Genomic DNA, 12273 nt, shown 5'->3' on the forward strand with positions numbered 1-12273 from the left:
CACAAAGTAACTGTGATAGTGTTTGTAGACGGGAAGTAAATTCACCATTTTTTAAATTTCGTTTCCAATTGTCAGTCTTAAATGTTGGAGTCAATTGAATCACCTCTGCTGCTGTCTTAATTGATTGCCAGGCAAAGAACACTGACACTCTTATTTTCAAACTGTGTTTATTATCACATATGTCTGGCCTATTATTTAATGAATATTCTCTGTATGGGCTGCCTCTCAATCTACTATTCTGAAGTTTTTAAAATTCAAGTGGCTTGTGTTACTGAACGACCAAAAACACTCTAAGCATCCATCATGTGTAGATTAGTTAAATAAATGGTGGAAATACACAACAGAATATTATGCAGCTGTTAAAAAGAATTAGGTGTTAAGCAGGCAAGCTATATTTTAGAGTAAAAGGAAGCAAATTACAGAGTGTTATTATTGGTGACCCTTTTGTGTAAATTTTTACAACTGCCTTTGCAGCCTCCTCCACTCCCCCCACAGAAAAAAATTCTAGAAAAAAATTCTTTACAATGAAAATATTAATTAAAAATTGAGAAGTCCAATAGCAAAATTAATTTTAGGCCTCCAAACTGTGAAGTTTTCTTTGCCTGCCTTTGGCCACCGCAGTAATGGTGAGCAGAGGTAGAGAGGGTGTTTTGTCATGTGACCAAAGAATCCTAAGTAAGATTAGTCAATAGATCCACCCATCCATCCATCCATCCTTCTATCCCTCTACCCATATATATCTATCTACCCATCTAGCTATCTATCTAACTAGCTATTTATCTATCTCAATCTTATCTATCTGTCTGTCTATCTATCTATCTTTCGAGTTAATTTTCACCATATGATTAGAACGTGCTCCATCAGCACAGGATTTTTGTTTCTCTTCCTCTCTTCCATTTCTAACACGACCTGCTTCTTCCTCCTTTCTTTTGTTCTACTCTCTCCTTTAGGGCATTTTCATCAGTTACTACATGGAGGCAGTACTTGCTACACTGAGTAGGGAAGATTCTGCGGCAATTCGTGCTGCAGGGAGAGTACATGGAACACTCACCTCTGGCTGAAGGCTTTCATCCCACACGGCTGCCCAAGCCCATGATCCCTGTGCAGAGCACTGACAGCACCAAGAGGAGACACGTTCTTGCAACTGGAAGACAATGCAACTGGATGAATTTTAAGATCCACTCCAACTCTAAGGTTTATGATTCTCTAACTACTATTGTTATCAAGGAGGGGATTGTTAGTGAAGGAAAGATGGACATTTTTCCAGACATGGAAAAAGAGATAAAGAATTTGCCAATGGAAATACCTCTTATGATTAGTAATGTTCAAGGGAATTTTGTCTTAGCTTGTCTGGCTCATCAGGAATAATTATATATGAATCCTGTTATTTATCAGCCTTTCCCAGGTTCACAGAGTTTCAGATTATACTATGTCATTCTCTTTTCTGAAATCCTAATGATAGGGAAAGAGTCCCTGTTTCACTGCATAAAAAGGGACCAGACTGGGTTTATGTAATATCTTTCATCTTTTTTTTTCTGGAAAAAAACGTTTATAGGCACAAAGTTGTATTCCAATTCACTTTTTAAAATAAAAAAGAAATTAATTTTAACAGAACCTATTGATTTCTAAGGATAATATATGATTTATTCCTTGTCTTGATTTAATAGGGATTTTTATTCCATGTAGTATTGCTTACTGTGTGAAGACTAAATTCATCTATTACTTTTCAATCAGTTATCATCTTATCATTGAACAGAACACAATTAATTGGATGTTATTAAATAATTTATTCAATCATCATAGTTACCAAAAAAAATCAACTATTCTTCTTTGTATATAATTAATAATTGTATACAGCAGAAAATAATTTGACATTATTAAGCAATTACCATTTCATTATTTCAGTGAGCAAAATCCATTAAATGCCATTCAATCAATTTTTCTACAATTATGTTATTTAGTAAATTATCCTTAATTCTTTCTTAAAATCAAGATAAATTTTTAAAAAATCACAGTTTCCCTAGGACAATTTTAAGAAAATTGAATAGTTCAATATGTTAAAGATATTTTTTAAAGATAAGAACTTCAAATAAAGCAAAACTTGACAAGTTTCTCAAAATTGCCCTTTCTGATGGATCCATGTCACTTTTCGTTTTTGGATCTCAAACGATATACCATGATAAAATTATCAAATCTTCTTTTAGATGGTAGTATTTATACATTTGAAAAATTATTAACTTGAGCCAATTTCAATTAAGCTTTTCTAACTTTGATTCCTTCCATCTCTGCCACCCGTAGAAATTGTCTTTTACTCTATATTTTGGCACTGAATTGTATTCAGTCTAGTATTTTATCAAATAACGTATTATTTTCTATAGTTTTTTCATGGACACAAACCCTTTTTCCATCAAAGTGTTAACTTCCTTAAGAGCAGAAGACTCTGTGTGTGTGTGTGCGCACGTGTACATATGTGTTTGTGTTCTCCGTTTATTTAACAGATTATTGCACATATGGTGAGAATGAATTTAATGGAAACAAAATAAATTGGGTTGACTATTGGCATGGAGCTTTGACCAAGGCTTATGGAGTTCTTTCTGAAGAGGTTAGAAGATTTAAACAATTTTAATGATCCAATGACAAGGTTTATAAGACCAACTATATCCAATTTTCTGGATTAGTTTTTCAATCAGATCCCTGCCTCTCAAGTCTGTTTTATTTATTAAGAAAAAGCAATTAAAAATTCAAAGTAGGTAGTGCTGCAATTTCAGCCCCTTGAAAGGCCATATGAATGGCTTAGAGTCAGCTACAATCAAATAAACAACTCAGAAAAGAAAGTGCTCAAGTTAGGATTCTTTTGGTTGAGCTGAACAGACATGACCTTTCTTTTGTGTCAATCTTTTTAATTCTTCCAATGATTTTCCTTTTAAACATTGTTTTCAAAGTACCAGAGTCTGTATCTTACCTCTCCTTCAGGTCCAATGGTCCAAATTCTACTTTTATTTTAAGGTCCCACTCAAACGTTTTGTCTCCGTGGGGCCTTCACAGATGCTTCCTCCATGAGCTGCCTCAGACACCTTTTTCACCTACAGCCTGGTGCAGATCACTAGGAGACATTCATCCCCAGCAGGGTGGCTGGTCAGGTCTATGCCTGGATCTTCTTTCCCTTCTCAAATGCAGGCTCTGTCAGAACAACCACTTTTTATTCACGTTTGTTTGCTCAGAGCATCAACATAACAACGACTTGGTATTTACAGGATGAATACAAATAACATTTCAAAGAAAAGTAATGGGAATTGGGGTAGAGGTAGGATCCAGTGAGCACAGCAGAGCACCCCAAATCTCTCTACCTCTTACATCACTTTTTCCCTTGGCCCACTGTCCTCACTGCTCTCCTAAAACTCAGGTTGTCACAGCCAGTACACTCAGCTCTGCTCCCGGCTCTGCAGCTCTGGAGTCCATCACCTCAGCTTTCACAACCTCTCTGGCTTTTCCCAGCACTCCGCCCCCCCCCAGTTTGATGAAGTCAGGTACAGAACTTTTCCACAGCTGTGCAGATCTGAAGGGTGCCAGTGGTCCTGCCTGTTTCAATCCGAAAACTTCTTTCTTTTTCAACACATGTGTTGACTTGTCAACGTTGACGGGATTGGTTTGCTTCTGGCTTTTCATTCAGCTAGTGAAGAGCCAAAAGTGAGTTGTTAGCTGTAGGCTAGTTCCTCTTGCCATTTCTAACACTGCTGTAGTATACTGTGGTTGCAACTGGAGTCAAAACTCAGTGATTAGTACAAAATGAAATAAAACTCTCTCTACCCCACCGAATTTTCCTTTTCAATCTGAAAGGAAAGGAGGCTTCAACCCATTTGCATTTTAAATTCAAAATTTCTCTTTAAAGCACTTAACAGGGTTCTTTGCATGTTGACAGCTTCCTTTTTAACTTATCCTAGACTGGGCTCCGTAATGTGTTGTGTCTTAATTTGCAGAATATGTGCACAGGCATAATGTTTAATTAGGCTTCGGTGTCAACTTAAAATCTAACGCTATCAGCATCTAATGAAATACCAGAAGCACTTGGCTTCTGCATGACATATCTCTTGCAAGAAATCTACTTCCTCTGGTTGAATCACTTAAAAATAAAGGAGGGGGGCAACCAATGAGAAGAATGTGAACCCAGTTTCATACATGAAGTGTTCCTGTGGCCATAGCCACATGGCAGAAGGGATAGAGTGGAGGTGACTGTTGAAGGAAATCAGATGCACCTTCCCTTATGTAATTAGTAGAATTCTGAACAGATGGGCATAGATTAAATTTATGCATGTAAAATTATTTTCTCATTGGCTAACATCATGGTTTCAGGTGGGCTTCATTTTTATTTTTATTTTCATTTGAATTCAGGGACTATGATGAGAACTGATTTCATCACAGAACACAGGAGGTTAAGATAGAATCTTTGCCTTTGAAAAGGCTACAACTTAGTAGTTGGTTAAAACAGACACAAAACAATAAAACCAGGCAGGTTATTAGCTGGTGACCTTGAGGAAGTTACTTAGCTCCTTATTAACCTCATTTTCCTTTTCAGTAAAATGGTGACAATACTAATATCAACCCCAAAAGTTGTCAGGCAGATAAAAATAAATACTATATGTAAAATATTAACTGAACTCAGTGCCTAGCATATCATTTTGCTCAATATATTTTAGATATTATGAGTTACCTGTTGCTAATTTTTAGGAGAGTAAAAGTTGATGAAACCAATGCATGTTAGTTTCCTATTGTTGCTGAAAAAATTACCACATACTTGGAGGCTTAAAACAACATGAATTAGGGGGCTGGCCCCGTGGCCGAGTGGTTAAGTTCGCGCGCTCCGCTGCAGGCGGCCCAGTGTTTCGTTGGTTCGAATCCTGGGTGCGGACATGGCACTGCTCATCAAGCCACACTGAAGCAGTGTCCCACATGCCACAACTAGAAGGACCCACAACAAAGAATATACAACTATATACTGGGGGGCTTTGGGGAGAATAAGGAAAAAAAAAATAAAATCTTTAAAAAAAAAACCAACACAAATTATTTGTAGTTCTGGAGGCTAGAAGTCCAAAATCAGTTCCACTGGACTAAAGTGAAGGTGTTGGCAGGTCTTGTTCTTTCTTGAGGCTTTGGGAACATTCTGTTTCCTTGCCTTTTCTAGGATCTTGAGACCACCTACAGTTTTTGGATCCTGATCCCTTCCTTGCCTCACTCCAATCTCTTGCTTCTGTTGACATCATATCTCCTACTTCCTTTTAAAGACATTTACTTCCATTATTTAGGGTCCATCCAGATAATCCGGGATAATCTTTCCATTTCAAGAGACTGGACTTAGTCACACCTGGAAGTCCCTTTTGCAATATAAGGTCCCATTCACAGTCTCCAGGGATTAGTCCCTGGATATCTTTAGGGGCCATTATTTAGCCTACCATATGGTTTTTTAAAAGAAGATTAATCAAGAGGTGGTGTGCAGAATGCTTTCAACTCCACTTCACATATGAAACCTACCCAATACCATAATTCTTAGGAGGCTCCCAGGGGCACTGGTCTTTTCAGAGTGCTTTAATTTCTTAAAGATAAAGTTCACTTACATCTTAGAGAAGCCACTGGAGCAAGTGGAAGTTCATAGGCCCTATCCATTACTCAATGTAAAAGTAGCGAGCAGGAAGGTCTTTGGCACAGGATGGTTCTGGTTTTATATGATCCAAATGACATCATCGGGATCCTTTGGAAAGAAGAGAGATGATTCACAGGACTCTTGGTGTTGTTCCAGTAATTCAGTGTCTACTGAGATAACCTATATCTCTAAATCCTAGATCTTTGAGTTTTAGAGAACCTACAGGCCTAAGGATTATGAAGTTTAGTTTTCTTTCTTATCTTTTAGTCCCATCCAAAGTAGCTGATATTCTTTTCCTCCAAAGTTTCCCCATTTTCAGTAAATTACATATTTTTATACAAGAGGAATTTATTTGGATAAAAGTAGCGTTTCTTGTCTAATTCTTGAAAGATTCTCTCCTTGTATCACCAGAGGAGGATTTCTGGGTTTCACATGCAAGGTAGACTTTACCAATCTGTGTTCCATGAATGAGTTGTTGAACTATGAATACCCTCAAATCTCTGGGTGACCAGGAGGCACCGTTATCTCATCTGATCCTTGCAACAACCCAATAAGGTAGTTATCATTATGATCCAATTTTACAGATACAGAAATGGAGGCTCAGAAAAGTTGAGTGATTTATGCAAGTCTACACCATACAAAAAGAATGGGAATTTGATTCCAGGTCTTTCACTTTTTTGGCTGCATCTTATATATCTTATATATTTAGGCACTCAAAAGTCACATTGCTATGCCATAAAGACTTCAATTTTTTTCCTCCAAGTCCAAGAATCAGGATAAGATATTTCGGTTCTGATGTATGTATGCATTTAAACATGTTGGGAGAAAGCTAACAAATCAACTTAAAATTGGGGAAGGTGTTGCGTACTGACTAATGTACCTCCATCAGTGTGTAGCCTGGGCAATATTTGGAAATTAAAGGGAACAGTGTTCAACTGTTAAAATGATAACTCCCCTAGTCTCTCAGGAGTCCCTGCAGCGACAGTCAAGACTGGGCCAATTTTGCCAGCTGTTTTGGGGCGAATCTTGTTTTTGGTGAGCACTCACACACACACACACAAACACTGTTCAGTTTCTGCCAGGTTCTCAATGCTCTCATTCACTGTGCTACAGGGCTCACCCTAAATGTTCAGCCCATCTGCTCAGGGAATGATGTCTTCACCACAATTATCTAATCATATTACAGCAAATATCAAATATAGCATGAGTGACAAGGGTGAGGCTGCTCAAAGTAAAAGAAAACAGGAGCATTCAACACAAGGCCTAGTGCCAAATAAGTGTCCTAAGTGTAAAACATACGTCTGCATCTTTGAGAGGCAATGGAAGAATGACAAAAATCAATATATGAACTAACCTGACATCCTAGTCTGACTTTGAAAAATCTTAGTTCTGAAAAAACTGTGTAAGATAAGTGGTGTCTTGGGGAATAACCATGGATTTACAATGGCCTCCTGGATTTTGCCTAAGCATGGGTTGCAAATTGGTGATCCATTTGTATATTCTGTCTAATACAATCCAGTGTTTTTAAAACTGAATTTGAATGTCTTTAGACAGGACATGCTCTTTCTGCTTGCCCAGAGCTAACCTTGCCTGATTATAACAGCCCTTTCCGACATTTAGGTTGCTTGTCTGGCACCTGAATACATGTGTTGTGCAACTGTAGATCCAACCTGTACTATATCTTCAGTTGCCCTGTTATTTATAATCTCTAAACTTTGATAGTGTCTATGGTCATTCCCAACTATTTGCTCACAATGGGAGGCCAGACGGGTTAAACTCAGCCTCCACTCTCTCAGCTTCAAGGGTTTCATGCAGTATGTCAGGCAGGACTAACTATGTAATTTGTAGGACCCAGGGCAAAATAAACATACAGGACTCATTGTTTAAAAATTATTAAGAATTTCAAGATGGTGATAGCAGAGCATTACACAAAGCCTTGGTCTTTCTCTTCGTGGAACACCAAGAAACTCTCCAGATTAGAAACCCATGCAGCTAGCCCTGATGCTCAGGCCTGAGAGGATGTCCTTAGTCCAGATTTCCCAGTGCACTGAGGCTTCTCTACCACCTAGAGAATGGTATCAGCCCAGCTCAAATGGAGTGAGTGTCTGTAGAATGGGAGAAATTTAGGGTTCTCATCTGTCTACACTTTACCTGCCCAGAAGGCTGGACCTATTTGCTGAGCTGTGATTTCACCTAGTAGGGAAATAAGGAGCAGAAGTCTTTATTCTCCATGATTTCTGGCAAGCCTCCTGACTTGTTGAGACCAAAACCCAAACTGATTATCACCATCTAAAAGACAGGGGCCATACAATACATCATTTCTATATTGTCACTTTAGCATGTGGTAATGTAAAAAAAAATCCTTACTTCCGTAAGTTTTGTATTTTACATTTATTATGATAGTTGGGAGTTGAAATAAGCCAGAAAACAATGGATTGTGTTATGAAAAGACATTCAAGAGAGCTCAATATGTTTTCAAGACTTGTAAGAGTAATCAGAAATTTTTGTCCTGGAAAAGAAAGAAAGGGATCTTCAGTTAAAGTTGGAAATGGATCGCAAATTTTTATCTCCGCTCCCTCCTGAAACTCCACTAGAATTCTGTAATTTTTAAATAAGGTATAAATCTATAAATTCACAAGAGGAGAGAAGAACATGGTGGCAGATAGAAGATATAGATAACATTTTGGAAAAGAGAAAGCAGATGGACTGCTTGTAACTCACTCAGCAGAGCAAAAATATCCAAGCCCAAGACTTCAGAATAGGCACCAAGAGGAAGATACCGCATTCAGCTCCAGAACCCTAGAACAGCACCTGCGACCTCTGAAGGTGAAATCCAAAGGGACTGAAATGGAAGATTGCTTGAAAGTATGTTTGAAGTCCAGTTAGTCCCCCTGATGCCCTTTTCCAATCCTTTCAGGTGATTACTTTCTCCCCATCCTGGCAAGAGGTAAGAGACCAGGTGCCATAGAGGGAAAGGGGGTTAAGTAAAAGTATTCACTCTGAACCGTGGGACTCTCCAATCTCCACACTCCTTTTACTCTTTAGAATGCAGACAGCTTACGCCCTCCAGGAAGGAGACTGGAAGCTACCACTCTTGGGAGGCTGAATGTCAAAGAGAAAAGACTTACAGAAACTGACATTTGGAAAACTTCTAGTGAAAACACGTGGTACCTGCCCAATTGCCATGCAGTGAATCCTGCCAGCCAACAAGCCCTTCTCAGGCAAGTGGAGCTTCCAATTGGCTTTTTAAACCTCACTCTTATAAATGGACCATCAAAGGTTGGCCTATAGTTTATAAAAAGCATCTAAGATTAAAGACAGAACCAAAATCAAGTATAAAAGAAAGGACTTCATAGAAAACAAAGACATTTGTAGGGAGAAGAAATCTCTAACAACCAAATTGTAATTGATATCCTCAGAGAGATAAGAGATTATGTTGCATTAATACATTTCTGACACGGTGATTTAAAAAAATTGAGTCAGGGAAAAAGAAAGAACTCTTGAAAATTAACAATATAATAGTAGAAATAGAAATTTAATGGAAGAGTTGGAAAATTGAGGGACTTTTCAGTAAACTGTACTTCCAAATCTTTACATGCCTGGTTCTGATTGACTGCCTCAGAGAAGTCTAGATTGGTTTTCTTTCCAATGTTCTCTTTCAATAAAATATCAGAGAATTCTCACTTGTGCTCACAGGATTAACTCATACATATCTTTGGCACTTTCCATTTTTCCATAGGTCCCCATAACAAGTACCAGGACCTCAGCCCTCATCCTTTTCATTTTCCTTTACAATGTATCTAATACAGTGGAAGGGATAAGGAATATGACTCACAGGTGATAAGAGCTTGTGTATCAGTGGTTCCTCTGAACTGGTGCTGGTCCTCATTGCCTTTCTGATCTGTTATTTGCCTCACTCTGCTTATCTCTACTACTGAAAATCTGTGCTCACTCAATGCTAGAACATACAATATATCCTTTATGAATGTAAATATGTATAAGAAACTGTAAGTGGCTGTCAATCAGAATATAACCTCAGTCATTTTCAATGAATGTAAGTCCCATCAGCGCAAAGACTTTTGTCCTGTTTACATTGAAAACACAATCTAGAAAAGTATGTGACACATAGTAGGCACTCACAGAATATTCATTAAGAAAAATTAATGAAAGCTAAGTTGAAAAATACCCTAGTTAGAAGGAGAAATCGTCTTCCAAATATAGATGTTGGTCCGTTCCTCATGAGCACATACCCATTATTTCTGTAGTAAAGAAGCCTGACATGGTACCAATGGCAAAGCAACACAGTTTCTAACATGGACCCTGAAATCATATTGGCAATAGTCAAACACAGAGCGGTCATTCAAGTAATTTTTTTATTAGGATTTTTTTATTAGCGTGATCATAATTTAGGATCCAAACCAGCACGCTTTTGTGAGTAAAAGGAGAGTGATAAAAATAATTGTCAGGCATTAATTTACATACAATAGGCATAAACTGTGAAAGTTTCAGGCAACTAGTATATATGATCACCCTATTTAGGTATCTTTATATTGATTATTTTTAGACTGACATCAAAATGCCAACATAAAATAATTTGAAAATTCTTATAGAAGATTATTTCTCATGGATAATCCACATTTGGCAAACAGTATTATAAAGGCTATTCCAGCATTAAAAAGAAAATTGGATGAGAAGACCTTGCTGAGATTTAATTACTCTGTGAGTGGAAAACAAGAAAAAAGTATACGTTTAGGAGCATGATTTTCAGGGAGAATATACTCAGCTGGGACACAGTGTGTTCCCGCTGACATTTTCCTTAATGCATCCAGTGCTTTGTACAAATAATTCCATGTCTGCATCTGGGTAGCGGCCTGAGATCAAGACCTTTCCGTTTCCCCGACCCATGATTCTCCGTTATATATTTTTCTTTTCTCCCGATCTTTCATCTTTTCTTAAAGGATTAGTTTTCTCTCCCCCATCAAGCCCACTTCCTGCATAGAGCCGGGACCAAGGGGCTGCAGAAGGGCCAGCACCTCCTAACAGGGTGGGTGAGGGGGCTGCCAGGTGATGAATGGATGCATGTGGAGCAAGGTAATAAACCAGCACCCCAGTCATGTAATCTTCCATTAAAATGAAATGCATACCAGGCATGCAGCATTTCTGCAGCTTGTACCCTCTCCCATAGAAGATCATGAATAAAAGAGGGAAGTGTACTGCTGACAGATGCCAGCATGCATAAAGGACACTTCCTATAAAGGCAAAGCTCCGGCTAACAGATGGACTAAAGATGTGAGATGCAGAAAGATTTACCAATCTAAATAATTCAAGGGAATGTCGTATGGCAAGCTCGCGCTTTTCGGAGGGAGCCAGCAGAAGGTGCAGATGGAAAGGCAGGCCAAGCCTTTCCCATAAACCCATTAAGAACAGTACTTGTCTGAGCGACAGTATGTCGCAGAAGGCCCAGGGAGAGGCCGGCAAATGAGAAATTTGCTTCTAGAGTTTGTCCTACAAGGTCAAGAGCATATTTAACAGTGAAGGTTGTGGCATTTAATGAGAATGAAAAAGGGGTGTTAAATGTTTCGTTGCTCGTCCTCCTGCCCTCTTCAAAACTCTCCATTCCTGAGTTCTTTGTCTTGTGAGAGCTGAAATGAAAGGACGAAAGGTGAAGGCACCAAAGGCCCTTGTGAGAGGTGTAGTAAGGCTCCAGCTGCGTAGTGCTTACACAGTCTGATGCAGATTTGGGGCCCCAAAACCAAATTACACATGGCAACACTGCTGCTTCCCATAAATGTTCCTCAGAAGCACATGATGACTCTGTCTCCCCAGGCCCTGTTGATCCCTGTTGTCTGCCTACTCATGAAATGTTCAATCCTGCGTTATTGAACATTGTTAGGTTTATTTTCAGGTACTTGACTTGTCTTCCAGACAGGATTATATTCAACTTGAGGAAAAAGGGCTCTTCCTCTCCACTGGGAGTTGCCCTGAGTAGGTACCCAATAAATACTTCTTGAAAGTGAAACCCTTTCAACTTCCAGGAGTCCTTCCTTCAGAGCCTCCATATCATGCTCAGCTGTGCCAAAATGTTAGCATCTCAGGCAAGTGGAGGAGTGACAGGCAGCATTGTAAAGTGCGTTGGAAGGAGAGCTGGCCAAAACCCCATTCACACCCCAGTTAGCTGGGCTAGCCTAGACAAGACAAAGCCTTCATTCTTTCATTGTAAAAGAAATAATTTAACAAAGTAATTTCTAAGCCCCCTTCCAGCTCCAGTACATAGTTATTTCAAGACTAAATAGAAAACTTTCAGGATCTGGCAATGTCTAGATGAGTAGCTCACAAACTTGTTTCCAATAACCATTGCTGCATCACGCACAGGTTTTACACTATAAAATGAAAAATCTAAAGACTATGGAGTGAAAATTTTGTTTAAATTTATTTTAAGTTAATGAAGGACTGCCTTTTATTTTGAGACTGTACTCTTATTTATTTTTTTTTTTTGGATTTTATTGTCTTTATATGAAATGAAAGAAATACTAAGATAGTAGACTTTGCTTTGTTTGCATCTTTATTGTGAAACAAAAAAACAACTGGTGACCCTGTGTCTGTTCCCCCTACCCACCTGCACACAAATCTTTTCTTGT

Source organism: Equus quagga, chromosome 13 (genome assembly GCF_021613505.1).
Source record: "Equus quagga isolate Etosha38 chromosome 13, UCLA_HA_Equagga_1.0, whole genome shotgun sequence".
Taxonomy (NCBI): domain Eukaryota; kingdom Metazoa; phylum Chordata; class Mammalia; order Perissodactyla; family Equidae; genus Equus; species Equus quagga.